The 15,353-nt window shown below is 45.7% G+C and overlaps 1 protein-coding gene across 1 annotated transcript in view; it reads right to left on the bottom strand.

The window, feature by feature from the left end:
• Positions 1–3,316, bottom strand: part of FAM53A (family with sequence similarity 53 member A) — a 121,358-nt gene extending 118,042 nt beyond the window's left edge. Inside the window, exon 1 of the mRNA XM_067567685.1 lies at positions 3,262–3,316. The gene's annotated coding sequence lies outside the window, so the exon portion shown is untranslated. The remainder of the gene's footprint in view (positions 1–3,261) is intronic.
• Positions 3,317–15,353: the final 12,037 nt, after the last annotated feature.

Below are 15,353 nucleotides of genomic sequence, written 5' to 3'. Positions count from 1 at the left end.
AGCTATTTTTATAGGATTATATCACATTTTAAAACTGCAAAACACAAAGATTCACAGCAATGTGATAGTAAAGCCTGCAACAACAGCTCACAGGAGCTGATTTTAATGTAAGCACAGTGGACCAGAAAGTAGATTTGACCAGCTGGCTCAACTCATCCTGAGGCCTACAACTCAGCATGCACATTTAAAAAAAAAAAAAAAAAAACCAAAACAAACAGTATCTATCTGTTCTAATTCCCCATAAACAGTTCAAACTCCTTTCCATCAGGCAACCTAAAGTATGGTTACTACTATAGAGCATTCTATTTTTGAAAGAGCTATTTATTGGAGCAGTTAGGAAAGTTATAATATGATTTAAGTAAAAAGGGTTTTAGTTTTAGAAAGAGATAAGATATTAAAATACAGGGCCATCTCCAGCAAAACTCCCCCTAATCTTAAAGCTACCTCTTTAGAGTGGGCAAGGTTTCCAGTACAATTTTATTTGACCTTTAAAGACCTCTTCTCCTAGACAACTGATTTTGCTGGTCACTTGGATGATTGCATAGAACAAATTTCACTGCATTTAAAAAAACCTCACACCATTTGGAAAAAAGATACAGCCAATATGAGTTTGTCATAATCTTACACTTACATCACATATTTTATCCAAACGGATCTTGAAATGCTTTAAGCTGTACATACATGAGAATTAGTTCACAAACCACAAAGTCATTTGTTACCAAAAACATTGGAATGAATTGCAAAAAGACTAATACTGATATTGTTGAAGACATGTAGCTATATTAACATAACTTAGTGTCTTTGCAAATGCCTCAACTGCTGAAGGAGTCATTTAGCTCTTAAAATATTTCAGGATATATATTTTATGTCATAATACAAAATCATGTGCTAAGAGCTAGTGTTTACATGAAATCCAAAGCAATTTCTCTCTCTAAAATTCTTATACAAACAAACATACATACTTTTATATACAGACCAGAAACTTCTTTGCCTAGAGGAGCAGCTTTATCTTCTAATCTATAATAGTACAATACATAAAACTTAATTTTAATCTAAGCAGTAATTACTGATGTTACTATATTTTTATTCTGCAATAAACAAGTTTATTTCCACTCCAACTATAAAATATAAACATCTGAAAGGGTGTCATTCTATATTTATTATTTATCCTGAGCCTGCATTAAACCTGACAACAAATACAACCATTAAAAATTACTGTAATTGAAAATGATTGGAGATAGGGTTATTTATTATGTTCAATACTACTTCCTAATAAATATTGTCATCAATTTACAGCCATGAGTGAAGAATCATACCCCCTCAAGTAGGTAGTGCTCTGTGGTTTTGTTACATACTAACACTGGCATTACATGACCTCACCCCTCCCCCACACAAGCACTAAGCCACCCTACCCCTCAGTGTACACACACACACACACACACACACACTGCCACCCACATCTCGTATGCCTGCACTGCACAAGTCCCTCCTTTCCCTCTCATCTCTGGGATGGCATGGGCCCAGAGTACCCCTCCCTCCCAGTTAGAACAGGGCCATACTAACCAGCCTTCTCAGATAACACCTGTGTGTTCTCCCCAAGGGAGATACCTGGTCTCTCTACATTAGTGTAGGTGCCTTGCTACCCTGACCTAGCTGCCCATTAGCCAATACCCAAACCCTTGTGCCTGCAAAGCCATCCTGGCATCTCGGCCCCCTGCCATGCCAGCCCTTTGTGGAAGATCTCTTAGCAGCAGCCATTTCCCCAGCTGATCCCTAAATCTGCACAAAAAGTCAGAACCTGTGCCCAGTCCCACTGTCTCCCCCCCACCCCCCCATGGCCAGTAACTGTGCTTGCCCCCCCACCCACATGGCTGGTGCCTGCACCCAGCCTCACTGCCCATGCCACCACTAGCACCACACACACAGCTCATACCCATGCCAAACCCCGCTACCCATAACCCCACCACCAGCACCACACACACAGCTGGTACCTGTGCCCGTCCCCAACCACCACATACACAGCCATACCTATGTCTGGCCCCTCTCCCTGTGCCCTCCCCCCGTCATCACACACGGCCGGTACCTGTGCCCAGCCCCACTAGCCGTCCTCCCCACACACACCAGCCGGTACCTGTGGCAGGCCCCACTATCCATGCCCCCCACACCATCACATATGGCCAGTTCCTGAGCCAAGCCTGTCAGCTACCCCCTCCCCCCACCACACACAGCCCCACTAGCTACCCACCACCCATATACCAGATGCCCGGCCCCACAGCCAGAACCCCCCCCCCAGGTACCCTGTGCCCGGCCCCGCAGCCTGACCCCCCCCCCCAGGTACCCTGTGCCCAGCCCCGCAGCCCGGACCCCCCCCAGGTACCCTGTGCCCGGCCCCGCAGCCTGACCCCCCCCCCCCCGGGTACCCTGTGCCCGGCCCCGCAGCCTGACCCCCCCCCCCCCCCCCCCCCAGGGACCCTGTGCCCGGCCCCGCAGCCAGCCCCCCCCCCCCCAGGTACCCTGTGCGGGGCCCCGCAGCCAGACCCGCCCCCCACAGGTACCCTGTGCCCGGCCCCGCAGCCCAGACCCCCCCCCCAGGTACCCTGTGCCCGGCCCCGCAGCCTGACCCCCCCCCACAGGTACCCTGTGCCCGGCCCCGCAGCAGGTACCCTGACCCCCCCAGACCCCCGCCCCACAGGTACCCTGTGCCCGGCCCCGCAGCCTGACCTCCCCCCCACAGGTACCCTGTGCCCGGCCCCGCAGCCCGACCCCCCCCCCCCTGGTACCCTGGCCCCGGCCCCGCAGCCTGACCCCCCCCCCCCCAGGTACCCTGTGCCCGGCCCCGCAGCCTGACCCCCCCCCCACGTACCCCGTGCCCGGCCCCGCAGCCTGACCCCCCCCCCAGGTACCCTGTGCCCGGCCCCGCAGCCTGACCCCCCCCCCCCGGTACCCTGTGCCCGGCCCCGCAGCCTGACCCCCCCCCCCCCCCCCCCCCAGGTACCCTGTGCCCGGCCCCGCAGCCTGACCCCCCCCCCCCAAGTACCCTGTGCCCGGCCCCGCAGCCTGACCCCCCCCCCACAGGTACCTGTGCCCGGCCCCGCAGCCTGACCCCCGGGAGCCGGTACCCGCTGGTACATGTGCCGGCCCCCGTTGTCCTTGGCCCCGTGGCCTCCCCGGTTGGTACCGACACCGGTACCTGTCCCGCTGTTCCCCCGCTCGGGCTCACACTTGCTCCCCGCGCCCAGCCCCGCTGCCCCCGCCAGGTACCTGCCCACCAACGCCAGCCCGGGCCGCCTCCCTCCGAGTCCGCATATGAACAACGCTTGCTTCTCAATGGCAATTGAACAAAACACAACAAGCTCCGCCCCCTCCGGACACGATCCTCCCATTGGCCGAGTCTGCAGCCTGCTGACCTCTCACCCCCGCTGTCATAGGGCAGCACTGCTCAATCTCCCCGCCCACAGGGGGACGGATTCGTCACGGGGGCGCTTACACCGCCGCGAAGCCCATTCAATGGGCCTTTCCGGACTACAACTCCCAGAAGGCATCGCGGCATCACGGCGCCATATGTAGTAAACCTGCGCGTGCGCTCCTGCGAAGCAGGCGGGACGGGACGGGGCGGGGGGAGAAAGGCATCCGTGAAGGTAGTATTGCGCATGCTCTGCCCAACGTTAAACGTCATAATATCCCTGGATGTAACCTCAAAAGAACGCCCTCAAGCCCCGCCCCTTTTTTCCTCTCGCATGCGCATTATCGTTTATTTTAGTCAATGGGAAGCGGATGCGTAAACGTAACACGTTGTGTATGCACTATGCAGGCGCGCACGCAGGGTGGTGCAGGGTAGTCTGGCGCTAGGGCTCAGGCCGCGGGTGGTGCTGGGTTAGGGGATTGAGACATGCACATGCCCAGGGCTGGCCATGCTGGGTGAGGGGGGTTTCACACACACACACACACACACAGACTGGCCATGCCGGGTGGGGGGGGGGGTTCACACACACACACACACACACACACACACGCTGTGGCCTCTGACAGACTGGCCATGCTGGATGAGGGAGGGTTCTCACACACACACACACACACACACGCTGTGGCCTCAGACAGACTGGCCATGCTGGATGAGGAGGGATTGAGACATGCCCATGCCCAGGGCCTATGGCGACAGACGAGCTGGCCATGCTGGGTGTGGGGTGGGGGGTTGATACACACGCACACCAGGGCCTCAGAGAGGCTGGCAATGCTGGGGGGGAGGGACTCTCCTTACCTTTCCTTGCAGCAAGAGTATGGGATGCAGATCCAAGCCCCCTGTAGATGGCGAAAGGTATCTCGGCCCTTTGCTGACAGCAATGGCCAACACACCTTTGTAGAGGACCGCACAGCGAAGTCCCAGCCAAGCTTAAGGAACCCTTCCAGCTCCTCTGGCGTCAGAGCTCCCCTTTTTGAGCAGTTAGCCAAGAACTGCTTTCATGACAGCGGGACCTCACCCACGTGGGCTTCAGACAAGGTCACATGTTAGAGACAGTCCTGGTATTGCGGGTGGAAGATCTATCCGTGGACAGCAGGAGGACGTACGTATTCAACTTCCTGGGTCCATCTGTAGCAGTTCATACTGCTGACGTCTCTCCTCAGAGAAGTAACAGAGATTGACAGGAAAGATTGAAGAGTCCCCATTCTTTTCTTAAGGATGGCCACAGTGATGGATGAAGAACACTAGTCTGCATGGAAACTATTGGCAGAAATTGAGAGTCGCTGTGACTCCAAATGGCAGCAATACGCAGACTGGATGACATTCAGATTCTCCCCTCATTATAAGATTTTTTTTTTTTTAAACTTTTAACATTCTTGATCTGTTCTCCATAACTGTAATTTCACTTGATTTCCTGAATAGATGCACACACTTACTTTGTGCTGTACTACATTTATAGTTGCACTGCCCTCTGGTTGTCTTATCCCCCAGTTCTCAGCCCTCTGGCACCCAGGAAGACCTTAGGGGAGCTCAGGGAAATCATGGGAGAAGGCATCAAACTCCTACATGCTCCTGGAAAATTCCCATCATTCTATGTCCCCATTTTCTAGACTTTCTCAAAATGAATGACAGGATGGATGGCTTTTGCTTCTTCTTATGCATGATAGGTTTCTACTGGCATGTTTGAAAAGCAGTTACGAGGCACCTACAATAGGAAGTGGAGGGTATTTGGTCAGCACTACAACTGTGAGGCCAGCAAGACACAGGCTGCCTCCAGGGCCAGATTAACACACGGGCTGTAGGAGCTGCAGCCCAGGACCTCAGGCTCAGGAGGCCCGCGCAAAAATAAATCCAGATGGCTGGTGAATTACCCATTCAGGGAGGCTAGCCCCTGGCCCCTGCCAGAGTGCCCCAGCACCAGGTGTTGACCGAACCTGGCCCCAGGCTGGCCAGCCCACGCTTTGCCACAATGCTGGCCCGCACTGCCCCACCCCGCCCCCGGGCTGGCCAGTCTGCCCCAGTTCCCGGAGTGCCTCAGGCCCTAGCGCTCCCAGACTCCGGAGCTCCGCTGGCCCACACCACGTCACAGCCTCGCCTCACCCCGCCTCGCCCCTAGGCTGGCCAATCTGCCCCAGGCCTGGCCCGACTGCTCCCAGCCCCCGGAGCACCGCTGCGCTGGCCCATAAGGGGCCCCACAAAATCTAATAACCCCGGGCCCACGGGAGAGTTAATCCAGCCGTGACTGTCTCTTATAATGTGTCTGCATTTACACCTAGTATGAGACCCCCAAGCCTGACTGGGGCCTATGGGCATTACCACAATAATAATTACAACTACCATTAATATAATCATAAATTATATCCCTTAATTAACATGCTTTTTTGCATCCTTTTAATGAATGTTATGCTATTTCCACCTTTCACACTGAGCTACCCTTCAGTGCTTGCAGATATTTATAGTAACATAGCATTACAACACTACCTTCCTTCCAATCTTTCCGATATATCAATTGTGTCTTACTATACTGTAAATTTGTGATGCATCATGAGACTGCACTGGAGCAAGGAGCAAACCTAACAAATTCCAGTGCAGAATCAGGGCCCAAAAATCATGATTGTGTTTCTTCATAAGAAGCCTACTTCATGCTGTTTGTTTTTCATGCTTTTAATTCTAGCGCTAGCATATGGACAAATCAGAATTCATTTTCCCCAACACTATTTCAGTATTTCCTCAGTTGTCAGATTTTGCTTTTCTTCTTTCCCATGCAAACCCTCCGAGACCCAGTTTGCTGAATAAAAGTTTTAATGTCTCTTTGTGTTGTCTTAAAATCCTTCCCATTTTTGTCAGGACACCTTTCCCATACTATTCGAACCATCGCAGTATAATGAATTCTCTTTGAAACAAATGACCTTTTTTTTACACTACCTCTTCAGGCACTAGTTTACCTCCAAGATTTTCTGAAAAGATTACCTACAGTACATTGGTTTCTCCTTCAGCTCCTATTGCTGGTCCTTGAAATACTTTTTGGTTGTATTCATCTTGCTTTTGGCCTTATCAATTCTAAACACATGAGAAATTGTATTCCATCTGTTTTCATGACCCTACCCATGACCTTTTTTGGCAGTAATAGGGCCATATCCTGTAATCGCTTTTGTACATAGAACTCCATATTGAAGAAAACTCATCCCTGGGGCGCTTCACTACTAACCTTTTTCTGCACTCAGAATTGGCCATTTAGTCATACATATAATCAGTTTTTAACACATTATGATTTTACCTTTCATGCCGTATTGACCAAGTTTCCTTAACAGATACTTGTGAGGGACTTTATCAAAAGGCTTTTGATAAAGTCTTTAATCGAATTATAATCTTGGGTTCTCTTTTACCTACTAGTTTAAACTCTTTCAAAGCATCCTAGCAAACTTGAGAGACATTATTTATCCAGGATAAATAGTGCTGCTATACTGCTTTATTCCTATCATGTTATACTGAATGAAGGTCTTTGCAGTAATGGTTTTTCCAATTATTTTTTCCTGCTACTGCAGAAAGGTTCACCATCTATACCCCTTATATCGTCTGTCTCCTTCCCTCCTTTAACTCTCCCAAGTCCTTACCTTCTCATTTGCTTCCACTCCCTCCACCCACATCTCTTTTTCCAGCTCTGTCTCTGCTCACTGTCACAGGTATGAAAAGGTTGCCAGGCTATTTTTCATTACCTCTGATGGGCCTGCTCTTCTCTGTCTAGCACATGAGCAGTGGGGATCTGAGCCACAACCGGGTGATTGTACCAGGCGGCACACTCCTACCATCACCTAATGGCTTCCCATTCTGTTGGTTGTGAGGCACCAGCAAGTAGACAGGTTATGTAGAAGCTGCCTAAACAACACTCCCACATTAGCAGGGACCCCCAAAAACTAGAGGACTAGCTTGGAAGTGGGGGAGCACAGTTAAGAATCATATCCCCTGTCTGAAACAGGCAAGTGCATCAAGTGTTCAGTCATAGTCTCTCCCCAGCTTCTATACTAACAAGAGTAAATACCTGGCAAAGATCTGGATTATAGGTGAGATCTTAGAAAGTTTGGAGCCAAAGTTCTTCTGTGGCAAGGTTAAATAGTAATCATCTAGCACTATGTAGAGCTACTGTATGAGACTAAATTTTCTGGATTATTTTATTTTTTGTAATGCATCCAACCATATACTCAAAGCACGGGGTTAAATATGAATGTATATATGAGCAGAAGGTGTGTATTTTGTTTATACAGATAGATACCTGTTTGACAAACATCATCTGAGATGATGTAGGTATACCTGGTCCTGCCTTAGTGCATGGGGCTGGATTAGATGAATTCTTGAAGTACCTTCCAGGCCTACATTGCTATAAAATATATTAAAATATCAAACTATACATTTTGGGCTAAATCATTCTTTGGTCTGCATGCCCATGCAGGAGCATTAGATGGAGTTTAAAACACCATAACATCCCTGTGCAAGTCACCTTGATCTTTGGTCGAGTTGTACAGTGGTAAGCAGCTGCTACTCCCTCCTTTGCTGAAGCGGGAGGGGGAGTGAGCGCTTGGGCTTTGCCTCCTCTTCCAATAACCAGTCAGCAGAGCTGAGTTAGGTTTGGAATGTGAGGGAGTAATTTGCTGCCAGTATAGGCTAGCAGAAAATTACCAATACCTCCACCCCCACCCTTGAGCAAGGAGGAACGCAGGGAGGACACTGGCAATCTAACCCAGAGATTTTTTTTATATATCCACTGAATTCATCATGGAATCTAAACTTATCTTTTTTTTTTAAAAAAAAAGAAGCAATAAAGTGAATGAGATGCTGTATTTATCAACAGTGTAGAATTATGTTAAATTTCAGATGTGCATTTTGCATTAACTATCTGAGTCTGTAGGAAAAATTATTTTGCACCATATAATGATGCAGTAATTAATTTTAAAGTGTTTAGTCATTAATTTAACTAATCCAAAAGTAGCTAGGGCATATGTATAGCTGCTCCACAATGTTTCTTCTCTATCTTAAGAGCTGTGGGAGTAATACAGGTAAGCAGTCTAGAATTTTGCTAGCAAATTTCACTTAAGTTACATAAGACCATAATATTCCTCTTCCTGCAGGAATCATTATTAGTCATTCATCTGTTCCCCGGTAAAATACTTATGATACAAGTGGGCCTCTGTTTTCCAAGACAGGTGAAATTTATGAAGCCCTGTCAGATTGATTCCAGATCCAATAAACCCCTAGCTGATCCTCTTTGTATCAGAGTCAGTTTACAACCTTCTTTAGCAGGCAAACAGTCAACCTGGATTCCATCTCCTAGCCCATGGAGTCTTTTTGGCGATGGGTGAAGAAACCAAACTGGCTCTGTAGTCCTACTTAGAGCAGAAGTTGCAATATTTTTGAGTCCTGAGATACCTTTCATATTTTAGGGGGATGCCAGGGGAGAATTTTTAGCATGGCCTAATTTATCAAAAGGGCTTTTCTCACTTCCCCAGTCTATCTGTTTGGCAATCCTACTGCTAAATGTCTGGATTCTGATGGTGAGGGGAAGTCCTGACCTAATTGTGTTTGCTTATTGGTGGGTTCTAATGTTAGTTTAGCTCTGACTATTCTAACAGATTAGGGATTTTTTTTATTTATTTGTCTATAAACTGCTTTCTCTTACTGACTGTTCTTTGGGGGACGGGGGCTGTAGCTAGTAAGATAAAGCAGTAAGAATGCTAAATATATTAACCTGAAACTGAGAAACAAGGCAGTTCTGAAAGGTCATCTAAATGCAGAGAAGACACTTAGAGCCAAAATTTTGCCCTGGGAAGATGATGTCAGGTGCAGGTGCCTTGTTTGTGCAGGCAGAATTTTGCTAGAATAATTTAGATCTCAAAAATTTGGAAGGCTGTAGAAAGATAAATTTGTTGCAACCAGCTCAGTTTTTTGAGATACCTTTGGCAGTTTCTGAGGGGGTTTGTGACATGGGCCACTGGTAAATAAATTTAGGTACTAGTAACCAGAGCATACTTTCCCAAAACATCACTCTGACATTTTTCACCGCTCTCCAAGATAGAATTATGCCAAACTACAAATAGCCATTTCTCCTCTCCATGATTTTTATTAGCTAAATTATTTTTTGAAATGAAACAATATATTCCAGTTTTCTGGTACTCTTGTTCTAAAACTATGTTCCCAGAAATCTGTTGGGCACAAAAGAAACAGATTAGTTTATATTAGCATCCCTATGCAAGATCATTTTGGATGGGTGGGGTACTCTCGCAGGATGGGAACTATCTTCAGTCACATAACTACAACTTTCGTTCTGTTTGGGAATCTTCTGAGAACTCTGGTGAGCATAGTGTGTTGTGGCAAGGGGCTTTCTGTCAGGCCTCAGTAACTTTTATCCATTCCCAGGAACCAAAGTCCCTTCAAACCTGGGAACTTTACTGGAAATAAAGAGATTTTATTAACAGACATTGTAGGCCAGTAATCTGTTTATTTCACTTTATCTGATGCAAAATATTCCTAGCATTACTATCAACTGATAAAGGAAGAAACCATTATATTTTTATGGTGTATTCAAAATTTGGATTACAGGCCAAGTTTTCACACAAACCTCCACTCAGCTGTCTAATTGTGGGTGTAATAATGTATGGTCAAAATACTAGACATACAATCCACCTAGATTTATAGATGCTGTGACATTCCTCTGGTGCAATCTGAACTGGTGCATTGCTGTGTCACCCCAACCCCCCACTCCTGGAGTCTGTCTTACTCTGCTCTGCTGTGAGAACCCCCACTCCTTGGCTGTTCACGCACAACCTCCAGCATCTAAGCAGTTCCCAATTAAGTGAATGAGTGCTTCTCGCCAGCCACTCTTTGGATTATACAACAGAATGACTCTAGCATTTACCCCCAATCCCAGATACAACCCTAGAAACCTCCAGTTTACAATGTTCAGTTATGCCCATTGAACAATGTAAGCTCGTATAAATTTGTCAGTTTAACAATGAAATTGATATGCACCAGCCTTGTTATTCCCAGTGAAGTCTCTAACACACTTCAAACCAAAAGCACTGCTCTAGGTAGAGCAAACAAACAAATTTATTAGCTACAGAAGGATTGTAAGTGATTATAAATCAAAGCATAAGAAGTCAGATTTGGTCAAAAGAAACAGAAGTAAAACGCTTTCTAAGCTAAGCTTAACACTTTCAGTAACCTTAGAAACTTAGGTGATTCTCACCGCAGGCTGGCTGGCTTCTCTTCAGCCAGGCTCTCCCTGTTGGTCAGCACTTCAGTTGCTTGGTGGTGTTAGGGAGGTGGAAGAGAGCATGGCAAATGTCTTCCCTTTTTGTAATGTTTCTTCTCCCCTCTGTGACTTTGCTCCCCAACCCTCAGGGTCAGGTGACAAACAGTGTCCTTATATGGACTCATCCATGTCCTGAGTCAGTGAGCATCACCTCCTCAGAGTTCCAAGCTGGGGAAGGGAGGTGACTCACTTGAGAATCAAACTGATCCTCCCTTGATGCCCAGGCCAGTCCTTTGTTCCTGGAAGGCTGAACTGGGTTTGCTTATATATGCCTTGGTGAGGTGTGAACTGCTCCTCTGCTCCTGGAGAGTTTTGCCTGGAGACGTTTCAAGCCATAAGGACACATCTTTGGGAATATTACATAGTGAAGCCTCATAACCATACACATGAAATTGCAACAAACATATTACTATAACAATAACAATCAGTACCTCATGAGCATAGCAAAGACATTGTGTGTGACATACTTTGCATTAAACAATACACAGTTATACTGCCAGGGTGAACATGGGGGTGCTGAGCGTCACACGTATAAAACCTCTTTTGTGTGCTCACACTGCATCTTCTCCGTTTACACCTTATCGCTGGGTAATCTCGTCCACATTCCACTACTAATCTCTGTGCTGAGGATTCATAGATCTACCTCGCTACAGACCAGTCTCCTTCTTTCCAAATTAAAAGCTCAGCCTGTTTCTCTGACATCTCCTTATGTATGTCTAGCTGTCAAAACTCAATCTCTCTCCCAAACTCTTCCCGCTACCTCCTTTTCTCAATCATTGGAGCACACCACCATCCTGTCTATAATCTGGGAGTCATCTTCAACTCCCTTTCAAGCTATGTCTAAATATTGCCAGTTCTTTCTGCATAATAAGATAAGACCTTTCCTGTACATCCATACAGCTAAAACTCTCATCCAGCTCTCATCTCAATTACTGCAACAGCCTTCTCTCTTGCCTTGTTCATATCCTTTCAGAATGCTGCTGCAGAGGTCATTTTCCTGTCTGTTGCTTTGACCATGTCATCCCTCTTTTTGCATCCCTCCACTGGCTCCCTCTTCTCAGTCACAGCAAACATTAGCTGCTTGTCTTCACTTTCAACGGCCTTCACAGTCAATCCCACACCCTAACTTTTATTTTTCATTCCCTATCTAGGCATAACTCCCTTCTCTACACAGCCAATGACCATCACCACTTGGTACATTTTCAAACAAGCACTTTTGTGCTTTCCTCTCTGCTGCCCTTCATGCTTGGGAGAAGCCCCCTGAAAACATCTGTGAAGCCACCTCATTATCCCCTTTCAAAACCTTCCTTAGAACTCTCCTTTGCCATGATGACAATGGTTAGGCCACTGACACAGTGATACCACTGTCTATCATGCTGACCAATAGTGTTTCATTGTTTTCTTGTGCTCCTCCATGTATGTCTGGGTAGCTGTTTGTCATCTGTTGTCTTCCACTTAGTTTGCTCTTTGGTGCTGGGATCGCCTTTTTGTCGTGTGTGTGTACTGCTCCTAGCACAATGGAGTCCCAGTCCATGAGGAGGAGTTCTAGGCATTACAGTAATACAAATAATACTCTGTGCAAGCAAAAAAGTATAGTTACATGTCTAAGTATTCTGTTTATTGCAAAAATGCAAATCAGAGGTTACATGCAAAAAAATTGGATGCAGAAACATATTGCACATACAAAATTGCACACACAGTTTTAGAGACCTCTTCAAAAAAAGATAGTGCTTGGATGCTTAAAGTGAATCATCATAGATGTTCTTTGCTGAGGAATGAGGAGCAATTTCTGAATGTATATTTTCTGCTCCAGTTCATTTTGAACTTTTAAACATAAAAATGTTGATTTATAACAAGAAAAAAAAGTATCTCAACACCAAACTTCAAGAATGTGGCAATCTGATATTTGCTGTATAAGTAGACTATTTCTATACTTATATGTATACATGCATAATATATTAAGAATAAAAAGCAAATCTCAAAACTACAGCGTAAAGCTCTGCCTATGTGGTTTTTTTCATGGTTATTAGTCTTATACAAACTAAAAGCACATTAGCCTTTCTGAAAATAAATTTCACTGCAGTTCCACCTTTTCTCTTTGGAGCCTTAGTTTACAGATAGCAATGGCATTCCACTGGCTAAACCACTTGAGTGAATTTCCTGATTTTGCTTGGTTGCTTAATTTCCTGTTGGGCTCACATTTTGCCTAATTCAAGACAAAAAGACCCCTATAAATGGGATGAATGATTGAAACTGCAGAGCTGGACATAGTAATTTGATTGCAGTTCAGTATGTGCTTGTCAGAATGGAGCTAGAGTTTCAGAGAAGTACATATAAGTGACTCCAAAAAATGCCTTAATTCAGTGTTTTTTCCCTTATTGAACCACAGTCCTGTTGATCCAGATATATGCAATCTAAATGCATTTTCCCTTTTCTAGATTCAGATTTTAATTTGTGCCAAAGACAGTGTCTTCCATTTCATAGCATCAGCCTTAGGTCTTTAAAAACTGGTAAGAAAATAAGGAACTGGAAGCTTTCAGTGAATAATACATATGAGGAGTATTAACACATACTGCTAGAATGCCTTTGGAGTAAAGCTGCATTATTTGCATCATTATTAGAGGCTTTAGCCTCTTATTCAGCTTTTCAACACATGGATGTGTGAGCATGGTAAAGTAGTGCTTTGTCTAAAACAAATATAGGGGGAGGAGTTATGGATGTATACAATTCACACACAACTTAGATGTCTAATCTGATCTACATTTCTTAAGTTTCTGTATTGGGCCTATCACCATGGTATTTAAGTGCTGCACAAAATTATTAAACTATAAAAGCCTGGAACAAAACTGTTTTTCTCTGTGTTTCTCCCCAGCAGAAGAGCATGACTTTGTTTGTGTTGGGCTTTTGGCAGATCAGTTCAGGGAAGACTATCAAAACGTTTTGTTTTCCACCTTGATCTGAATCCCATCAGCGTAGGGCTTGGTCTGAACTTTTCTGGCAAGCAGTTCCACAGCTGGAGGCTTGCTGCTGAGAATGCTCTGTTCGCAGAGCCCAAATGTCAGAACCTGGGTCTATCCAGCTGCATCATCTTTATGGAGCACAGTTGTTTTGGGGATCATGGAGGCTAGGATAGTCTTTTAGGACCAGAACTTTGAACTCTGTATTGATGCTGCATATGGGGGCCAGGGTTAAGGCCGCTCTGAAAACTAAGCATATTCAGACTGATCTTAATGCTTGTGCAGTTAATGAAAGCGCTGTGTCTTTTTCCTGACAAACCTGAACATGAGTACTTATTAAACATTATGCGTCATGCCTTTTCTTTGTCAGTCTCCGAGTCCTTGGAAGCTCCTTGGAGCAGGGACTGTCTTTAGAGGTATGTCCCATTGATGGTCAAGAAGATTGTCAGTGCTTAAATAAAGTTATCTTTAAAGGATCTAAGACCAAGGAGTCAATGAAAGAAGGCTCAGACTCACGTATATAACTTTGGAAGTGAGTAGGAGGCGCTCTATTTAGGAGGATTATATTCTGCCCTAGAGGAAGGATCCTATCTAATAAGTCTTTTCCATCTCAAACTACTATGGGACAGACCCTGTGAAATTTATGCTGACAAACTTAAAATTACCTCTATATGACCAAATGCATATCTGGTGTAACTCCATGTGGCCTATATTGTTTTTGAACTCATTTGCCCTTCTAAATCTTGAAAAATATGCTTCCCACAGCAAGGGCTGTAACATTAATTGTGAAAGTACTCTGCTGGGCAGCCCTGCAATAATAAACCCCAGGCACTGGCTTCCTTCATGACCCCGGACACTCGTGTGTGTGTGGAGGTTAGACTACCCTGTCTGTTCTTGTAGGCAGGAAGAGTGCAGAGCTATACAGAGAACAGGATTCTTGTTCAGTTCAAAACCCAGCCTGCTCAGAAGAGTGAAGCACACAGAGGGAGTGTCAGACAGGCACAAAAGCCCCTGAAAACTATAACAAACTGAGTAAATCTAAATTTAGGTCTTGAATTTCACTCTATACAACAATATATTTTTTAAAAGGTATTTAATGTAAATAGGACAATATGTAACTAATATGGGAATTTATATATGTATTTTAAGCGAGCTAATAGCAGATCTTCATTCACAGGTGGTTTAAATTAAACTCCTTTGCATTCAACATAACTGAAGGGGGATTGCAGATGTGGACTCTCTTAATGCTACGTGTGGCACACGCACAGAATGAGAACTGCAAACTGCAGATCCCGTCCTGAGCACCACAGAGGCAGCAATGGATCAAACACTTTGTCCTTCTCACTTTGTGTAGCTATGCTTCCTTGGTTTTGTTTTTTGTTTTTTTTAAATGATTCTGGAACTGAGATCCTCTGAAACACCTTAGATTTCTTTTGTATGCATTAGTCAGGCCCAGTGAGAAGCTGAACTGCTGTAGCAACGGTCCCCTGCCTCAGGCTTGGTCTACACCTGTGGTTCCCAGTCGTTTGGAGTGAAAGCTCCACTAGTTACCACTAGGTAAAACATGCGCGCACCCCCCCGCCCCGCCCCGCCCCGCCCCGCCCCAGCCATAAACACACATAACCCCTATAAA

This window comes from Emydura macquarii, unplaced genomic scaffold (assembly GCF_026122565.2).
Source record: "Emydura macquarii macquarii isolate MOO-44397 ecotype Brisbane River unplaced genomic scaffold, CSIRO-AGI_Emac_v2 contig_2795, whole genome shotgun sequence".
Lineage (NCBI taxonomy): Eukaryota > Metazoa > Chordata > Testudines > Chelidae > Emydura > Emydura macquarii.
The sequence above is the reverse complement of the archived record's forward strand: the minus strand, read 5'-3'. Positions and strand labels throughout refer to the sequence as shown.